Raw genomic sequence first — 9,304 nt, 5'->3', positions numbered from 1 at the left:
CCCCCACCCCGCTCCCCGGCCTCGGATGGCTGCTGTTTGTCTGTCACAGGTGCTCCCGTCAGGTGAAGAAGCCGAGAGCGGATCCGTCCGTCCTCGGCTTCCCACCGAAAAGAGAAGGCGACTGACTGCTTCCCTGCTGGCCGGTCCTCTCTCTCTCTCTCTCTCTCTCTCTCTCTCTGGGCTTGTCGCCGGGGCCCTCGGCCGCGTTGGCGATCGTCGCTCCGGGTTGCACGGTCCCGGGAGGCTTACCTTCATCCTGCATCCGCTGCAGGCAGAGCGCGAGATTCCTCCTCCAGCCCGGCATCCCGGCGCGGGAGCAGCGCCCGTCTTCCGCAGCGCTGAGGATGCGGCGCGGGCAGCCGGCGACCTACCAGGCTGGACATGGATGGGGAGCGGTTTCCATGGGGGCGAGCGCCGGGGGGCGAAGGGGAGGCTGAGGGACCGGGGAATTGGGGGGATGGAAGGGGGAGGGGTGTCGAGGAGGCGAGCGGGAGAGGAAGGGGCGCCCTCTTGGAGCTCTCCCCGGGGTCGCCGTGCCTCACTGGCCGGTGGGGATGCACGGGAGCTGCGACTCCAGTGTAGGGTGGGGACTGTACTAAGTGGAGGGAGAGCCGAGGGGCGCCACGGCTCGGGAAGCACAAATCCTCCCTTCCCCCTCCTGCTCCCGAAGGGAGCCGGGGGGATAGCGATCCACCCCCGGGGCCGGGCCCCGCTCCGCGGGGGCTAACGGGCCCGAGTAAGCCGGCTGCCGGCTGCCACCGGAGATCTGCAGATAAAGCCCGAGTCGGGTGATCGCTCGGGTAGTACGGTCCTGCTCCAGGATGGAAACTCTTCTTGCTTCTCTCTCTCCCTCTCTCTGTCTCGCAAGAAGTAGGGGGATGCAGCATCGGCTGGGATAGGCAGGTGCTCCTGGCCAGTGGCAAGAGAGAAAAGGCTCTTCGAGCCCATGTGGCTACCCTGGGGCACGGTAGGGTGGCACCGGCTGCGGGATGAGAGAGAAAACGACAGCAATCCTGCCACTCCGACCTCGTCTCGCCAGCAGCAATCCGGTCTTCTAGGTCCGGATCGCCGCCTGCCCAGTGAAATGAAGAACTGAGGCCATGATCCAGGGCATTCGGGAACCACTCAATCTCCAAGGGCTCCTTCCCCTCTGCCTTCAAACATGCCCACGTCTCCCCCATCCTAAAAAAACCCGCTCTTGACCCCACTTCCCCCTCCAGTTATCGTCCTATCTCCCTACTACCCTTCCTTTCCAAAATCCTAGAACGAGTCGTCTACAATCAATGCTTAGAAATCCTTAACTCCCATTCTCTCCTAGACCCCCTCCAATCTGGCTTCCGTCCCCTCCACTCTACCGAGACTGCTCTCTCTAAGGTCACCCATGACCTCCTTCTTGCCAAATCCAATGGCTCCTACTCCATTCTGATCCTCCTTGACCTCTCTGCTGCCTTTGACACTGTCGACCATCCCCTCCTCCTCCATACCTTATCTCACCTTGGCTTCACGGACTCTGTCCTCTCCTGGTTCTCCTCTTACCTCTCTGGCCGGTCATTCTCGGTCTCCTTTGCTGGAGCCTCCTCCCCCTCCCATCCTTTAACTGTTGGAGTTCCTCAAGGGTCAGTTCTTGGCCCTCTTCAGTTCTCCATTTACACTCACTCCCTCGGTGAACTCATTCGCTCTCACGGCTTTGACTACCATCTCTACGCAGATGACACGCAGATCTACATCTCCGCCCCGTCCTCTCCCCCTCCCTTCAGGCTCGCATCTCCTCCTGCCTCCGGGACGTCTCCACCTGGATGTCGGCCCGCCACCTAAAACTCAACATGAGCGAGACTGAGCTCCTCATCTTCCCTCCCAAACCCGGTCCTCTCCCAGACTTCTCTATCACCGTGGATGGCACGACCGTCCTTCCCGTCTCTCAGGCCCGCAATCTCGGTGTCATCCTTGACTCATCCCTCTCGTTCACCCCACACATCCTATCCGTTACCAAGACCTGCCAGTTTCACCTCTACAATATCACCAAGATCCGCCCTTTCCTCTCCACCCAAACGGCTACCTTACTGTTACGGGCTCTCGTTATATCCCAGCTAGACTACTGTGTCAGCCTTCTCTCTCACCTCCCTTCCTCCTCTCTCGCCCCGCTCCGGTCTATTCTTCACTCCGCTGCCTGGCTCATCTTCCTGCAGAAACGATCTGGGCATGTCACTCCCCTTCTTAAACAACTCCAGTGGTTGCCTGTCGACCTCCGCTCCAAACAAAAACTCCTCACTCTAGGCTTCAAGGCTCTCCATCACCTTGCGCCTTCCTACCTCTCCTCCCTTCTCTCTTTCTACCGCCCACCCCACACGCTCCGCTCCTCTGCCGCCCACCTCCTCACCGTCCCTCGGTCTCGCCTATCCCGCCGTCGACCCCTGGGTCACGTCCTCCCGCGGTCCTGGAAAGCCCTCCCTCCTCACCTCCGCCAAACTGATTCTCTTTCCCTCTTCAAAACCCTACTTAAAAATCACCTCCTCCAAGAGGCGTTCCCAGGCTGAGCTCCTCTTCCCCCTCTACTCCCTCTGCCATCCCCCTTTACCTCTCCGCAGCTAAAGCCTCATTTTCCCCTTTTCCCTCTGCTCCTCCACCTCTCCCTTCCCATCCCCACAGCACTGTACTCGTCCGCTCAACTGTATATATTTTCGTTACCCTATTTATTTTGTTAATGAATTGTACATCGCCTTGATTCTATTTAGTTGCCATTGTTTTTACGAGATGTTCTTCTCCTTGACTCTGTTTATTGCCATTGTTCTTGTCTGTCCGTCTCCCCCGATTAGACTGTAAGCCCGTCAAATGGCAGGGACTGTCTCTATCTGTTGCCGACTTGTTCATCCCAAGCACTTAGTACAGTGCTCTGCACATAGTAAGCGCTCAATAAATACAATTGAATGAAAAACTTTTTATTTTTGCTCCAGTTTCCCAGCCGGAAAGCCCCCATCTCTGTCCTCTGGGAGTTTATTATCATTATTATTATTATTATTATCATTACTATTAAGTGCCATCGAGTCATTTCCGATCCATAGCGACTCCAAGGATATACTTTCTCCGGAACGTCCCGTCCTCTGCCATACTCCACAACCTTTCTAACGGTTCTTCCGTTATCGTCGTTACGGTCTCTATCCATCCCGGCTCGGCCACTTGTCAGCTGTGTGACTTTGGGCGAGTCACTTAACCTCTCTGTGCCTCAGTTCCCCCACGTGGGACAACCTGATCCCCTTGTATACTCCCCAGCGCTTAGAACAGTGCTTTGCACATAGTAAGCACTTAACAAATGCCATCAACATCATTATTATTCTTATTATTATCTAGCTGCTGGTCTGCCTCTTCCATGTTTTCCCTGGACTTTTCCTAGCATTAGTGTCTTCTCCAAAGAATTAGTCCTCCCGATTATGTGTCCAAAGTATCAATCCAAGTCACATCGTTTGGCCTTCCAAAGACTACTTTGGTTTAATTACGGTTCGGCAATTCCCTCATCTGAAAAAAGAGGCATTATACTATTGACCCGGGCAGGCTGTTGATACCATTACTGTGTCTCCCTTGCCTTTGGAGCTGTACCCTTTAAGGGCCTGATATTTACCCCACCCTCAGCCTAACAGCACTTATATCTTGTCTTATGCCTTCGAGTCACCATCGACCCATAGCGACGCTGTGGACGCCCCTCCCCTAGAACACCCCACTTCCATCTGCGATCCTTCTGGTAGTGTTTTCTTGGTAAAAATACTGAAGTGGCTTACCACTGCCTCCTTCTGCGCAGTCAACTTGAGTCTCCGCCCTCGACTCTCTCCCGTGCCGCTGCTGCCCTGCACGGGGGAGTTTTGACGTTGCAGATGGCCTTCCACTCGCTAGCCACTGTCCAAGCTAGGAATGGAATGCATATGTCTCTGCCTGACTCTCCCTCCCGTAGTCAAGACTGGTAGAGTACTGGGAACTCTCCAGCTGTGACCCTGAGAGGGGACAGCACTTACATACACATCTGTAATTTATTTTAATGCCTGTCTCCCCTCTAGACTGCAAGCAGGTCAGGGAATGTGTCCACCAACTCTGTTGTATTGTACTCTCCCAAGCGCTGAGCACTTGATACTCTGCAAACAGTAAGTGCTCCATACATGCTATTGCTTGGTCGAAATGAATGGAATCTGGAGTTTAATCTATAGGGTGGTGAGAAGGTACATTGTTTGCACAGTTAAGATGACTGTGTTTATAGCCCCTTTGCCTCCTGCCCTCTCACAGAACTGAATTTGCACACTTCAAAATTCAGGAGAAGCAAGCTTGGAAAACAAATTTGAGAAACTGTCAAATTATGATCATTATTATTTATTAATGACCTTTCATGCACCCTGATGTGCTAAATCATGGACTGCTAATATTAAATTATTAATCGTTTAAGTAAATAGGACATATGCTCTCACCAGGATAATAAGGCAGTGTTCTCAATGAGGAAGTAGCCTGAAAAACAGTGATGGTGTCATGTGCGTCTGGCAAGAAAGCGGGTTTCCAAAGGGAGAAGAACCATGAATTACCATCTATCTCAACACTAGATTGTTTCCCTGGATTTTGAAATGACCAGACTCCTTAAGATGCCCTGCACTTGTAAATCAGTAGCTTGGTAGGTCGGTGAGGGAGACATTGGATCAACAGTAGTAAGAAGGGAAGAAGAAATCCAGGTGAGACTTCACTTCCTCTCCTTTCTATTGCTTAAAATTTTGCTTAAAACTTAAAAGTTCCTATCTGAAATCATAACTGGAGTCAGAAATGTGAATATGAAATTGACTCCCTTCCCTCATTCAAGGAGAGGATAAGGAAGGGAGGGGGCTGGCCTGAGTTACAGTGGTGGAATACTGGTCTCTTTTCTTTCATTCATTCAACCGTATTTACTGAGTGATTACTATGTGCAAGGCACTGTACTAAGTGCTTGGGAGAGTACAATATAACAACAGACACATTCCTGCCCACAACAAGCTGACGGTCTAGAGGGGGAGACAGATGTTAATATAAATAAATAAAATAAGTTACAGATATATATATATATATATATATGTGCTGTGGGGATGGGAGGGAGGATGAATGAAGGATCAAGTAAGAGCGGCACAGAAGGGAGTGGGAGAAGAGGAGGGGAGGGTTTATCAGGGAAGCCTTCTTGGAAGAGGTGTGTCATCAATAAGGTTTTGAAGTCGGGGAGTGCGATTATCTGTGAGCCCATTGTTGGGCAGGGATTGTCTCTAACTTTTGCTGAATTGTACATTCCAAGCACTTAGTACAGTGCTCTGCACATAGTAAGCACTCAATAAATATGATTGAATGAATGAATGAATCTGTCTGATAAAGCAATTATCTGTCTGATATCTTCACTCTTTCCCCTCCTCTACCTTCCACCAAAAAAAGCCCCAGGAAGGAGACAGTTTTCATCTTCATCCAATAATAATAATCACGGTGGTGTTTGTTAAGAGCTTTCTAAGTACCAAGTAGGTAGATACAGTACAATAAGATCAGGCTCAGTCCCTGTTGCACAAGGGACTCATAGTCTAACGGGAGGGAGAATAGAAATTCATCTTGTTTCCTTAGAATATAAGCTCTTTAAGGATCAGAATTTTATCTTCTGGATGTTCTGAGAAGCATCTTGCTACATAAAAACAGCTCATGAAAAACATCACCCAATCTGTGTCTTCTGGATGGATTTATAGGGTCTTCTGGGTGATTTCCTTCCAAGAGTATTCTAATAAGCCTCAGTTCTGAAGTTTGTCTCCACATCTATCTGAAATCTGAAAATACAAATGTGCCTTTGCTGCTGCTACAAACTGTTCCTGAATGTAGCTGGTGATCTTACCAGGGATAAATCAGTGGCATTCCAATCAATGGTATTTACAGAGCATTGTATTAAGGGCTTGGAAGAGCACAAAACAACAGAGTTGGGAGACAAGTTCCCGGCACACAAGGAACTTGCAGACAGTAATATACATAAATTAGGGATATGTATGTAAGAGCTGTGGGGCTACGGATGGGGTGAATATCAAGTGCTTAAAGGGTATTGATCCAAGTGCACAGGGGATGCAGAAAGGAGAGGAAGTTGGGGAAAAGAGGGCTGAATTGGAAAAGGCCTCTTGGGGGAGATGTGATTTCAAAAAGGCTTTGCAGGTAGGAAGAGTGTTTGTCTGTCATCTATGGAGGGGAAGGGAGATCCAGGTCAGGGATGGCTGAGGAGCACTGGAATTTGGTACAGCTGCCCTAAAGCCTCATTGACTTCTACAGAATTCAGAACATGAAAAACTCGTACAGCCAGTTGTCTCCCCAAAGACCTCCAGGAGACAGGAGTCTCAGGTCATTACTTTTCTTTTCAAAGGAAAGGTTGGGCCATTAAGAAGTAACTGGACTAGATTCTGGAACTATAGGAGTTCTGGCAGTTTTATTGGGTGGCCATGGACAAGTCCTACAACCTCTGTATGCATCCAACTTTCTACATCCAAAGCAAAGGTATTACATTCTTGGAAGAAGTTGGGTGTATGGATGGAGAAGGAGGGATAGGGCATCCCTAACATTATGAAGGTCAACAGGTCATCGGTGCTCTAGAAAGATACAAAAAGTAATGTAAAATGAGTTTCCCAAGATCTCCACCATGCATTTTCCTGTTTTCAGTTTCCTTCCATTTGGTGTCAGGAATCTGATCTAACTTAGATATGAGGTGGACGAGGAGAACCTGGCAGAGAAAGGAAAAAAATTACCATAAATTTTGCTCATTTGAGCATCTAGCCTTTTCCCTCTAATGCTTGGTTCTTTCTTTCACCCTACAATCTAGTTTTCTCCTTTTCTCTTTAATCAGGAGTACAGTTACCATACCTTAACCATGTATTTAGGCACTAATCCAGGATAATAAGATAAGACAATTATGGTATTTGTTAAGCGCTTACTATGTGCTAAGCACTGTTCTAAGCACGGGGATAGATACAGGGTAATCAGGTTGTCCCAAGTGGGGCTCACACTTTAATCCCCATTTTACAGATGAGGTAACTGAGGCACAGGGGAGTTAAGCGACTTGCCCAAGGTCACACAGCAGACAAGTGGCAGAGTTGGAATAGATATTCGGCAATGAGAATTGGGCAGTAGGTTGAATGAGAACTTAAAAATACACTACCTCTCTTTACTATACTCTTTTTGTTTGTTTTCATAGAATCTTTGTTTTGTGGGGGAAGGTCACTTTCGTTTGCCATCTCTTGGTTTAGTTAGTTAGTTAGTTAGTTGGTTTAGGGTGGGGGAGTTGGTATTGGAACACTCAGTAGGTCAAATTGAAGTTTTGTAACCTGATGATTTTTTAAACCATTTGCCAGCCTTGTGTACCAGATGTAACAGTTTAGGTGCATATGGCATGTTCCCACACTCTATGTCTTTTCACTCTGTCCACTCAGCAGCTCCCTTCGCTCTGCTAATGCCAACCTACTCACCGTACCTCCATCTCACCTATTTCGCCACCAACCTCTCGTCCACATCCTGTTCCTGGCCTGGAACAACACCTTCCTTATTCATATCCAACATGATCACTCTCCCCACCTTTGAAGCCTTATTGAAGGCACAACTCCTCCAAGAAATCTTCCCGTTCCTCTTCTCCCACTCCCTTCTGCGTCACCCTTGTACTTGGATTTGCACTCTTTATTCACCCCTCCCTCAGCCCCACAACACTTATGTACATAGCCATAATTTATTTATATTTATATTTAATTTATATTAAATTTATATTAAATTTATATTTATTTATATTATCATCTACCCCCTCTAGACTATAAGCTGGTTGTGGGCAGGGAACCGTATTAGAAGCCAGGTCCACTGACTCCCAGGCCCGTGCTCTTCCACAGGCCACACTGCTTCCCTTGCTTCCCATATATCTTTCTCTCTATCACTGTCTGGTCCTAACCATAGTACAGTGTTGCTTGTTGGTTGAGAAACTGATAAGTTGCTCCCCAGATGTGGGCGCTTTCAGGCACAATGTGGTAGAGGGAGAGAATTGCAGGATCTTCTTCTCTTTCACTGAAGAGACTAAGCATAATAATTTCTCTCCATTCCTTTATCAGAGTGAAAGACATTTCTCCTAGTTGAAACATAGGTCACTTCCCAAGACCAATACTATGGCATTTGCATTTAGTGCCACTGGGCCTGAACCTCTGAGGACCCTAGAGTTTAAGTTCCTCTCTGGAGGCAAACCGTTCACTTCTAAGAAAGTCAACATTTAGCAAATCCAACTGCCCTAAATGGAATCCGGACGCGTAAATTTACCATAGGATCATAATGCTAAATGAACACAAATAACTGTGGTATTTGTTAAATGTTTACTACGTGCTGAGCACTATAATAAGCATTTAACAAATCCACTGGGGTAGATTCAGGATAATCAGATCCCACATGGGACTCAGAAAGTAAGTAGGAGAGAGAACAGGTACTGAATCCTCATTTGGCTGATGAAGGAACTGAGGCACAGAGAAGTTAAGTGGCTCACCCAAATTCACACAGCAGACAAGTAGTAGATCTGGGATTAGAACCCAGGTCGTCTGACTCCCAGGCTCATGCTCTTTCCACTAGGCCAAGCTCCTTCCCTTCCCTACTTGCTATTAATGAGCAGTTTTCTCCTTCATGCTCCTTCAGAAAAACTCACCTGGGTCAGACTGAAGGTTCTTGTTTTGACTCAGTCTTGTCTTATGCCATCGAGTCATCTCCGACCCATAGCGACACCATGGACACATCTCTCCCAGAACGCCGCACTTCCATCTGCAGTCGTTCTGGTAGCGTATCCATAGATTTTTCTTGGTAAAAATACGGAAGCGGTTTACCATTGCTGCCTTCTGCGCGGTAAACTTGAGTCTCCGCCCTCGACTCTCCGCCGAACCGCTGCTGCCCAGCACAGGGGAGTTTTGACTTGTAGCAGATCGCCTTCCACTCGCTAGCCACTGGCCAAGCTAGGAATGGAGTGGAAATGCTTCTGCTTGACTCTCCCTCCCATAGTCAAGACTGGTAGAGTACTGGAAGCTCTCCAGATGCAACCCTGAGGGGGGCGTTGATTCAGTAGGTGGGAGTAATTGACAGATCTTAGGGAGAAGCAAACTGGTTAATTCTGATGATGAGCAAAATTCTGGTATGCTAACTAGTTATGTCCCCCTGCCCCCCACCCTACTTCCACTGTGAAGGTCCCCCAACATTCTGAGGGACACTCCATCCTGAGCCATCTGAGATGGAGAAATATTAATCTACCCATGGAATCAGGACTTTTTTATTGTTATTACTCTTTATT

At 48.4% G+C, this 9,304-nt stretch overlaps 2 non-coding genes across 2 annotated transcripts; both read right to left on the bottom strand.

The window, feature by feature from the left end:
• Window positions 1–3,852: 3,852 nt before the first annotated feature.
• On the bottom strand, window positions 3,853–3,990 carry LOC114806897. The gene has a single exon (XR_003754951.1). It is a non-coding gene; the product is annotated as a small nucleolar RNA SNORA7 (small nucleolar RNA).
• Window positions 3,991–8,930: 4,940 nt separating this feature from the next.
• On the bottom strand, window positions 8,931–9,068 carry LOC114806651. Its single transcript, XR_003754714.1, has one exon. It is a non-coding gene; the product is annotated as a small nucleolar RNA SNORA7 (small nucleolar RNA).
• Between the last annotated feature and the right edge of the window lie 236 nt (window positions 9,069–9,304).

The sequence above is a fragment of the Ornithorhynchus anatinus genome, chromosome X1, assembly GCF_004115215.2.
Source record: "Ornithorhynchus anatinus isolate Pmale09 chromosome X1, mOrnAna1.pri.v4, whole genome shotgun sequence".
NCBI lineage: Eukaryota > Metazoa > Chordata > Mammalia > Monotremata > Ornithorhynchidae > Ornithorhynchus > Ornithorhynchus anatinus.
The sequence above is the reverse complement of the archived record's forward strand: the minus strand, read 5'-3'. Positions and strand labels throughout refer to the sequence as shown.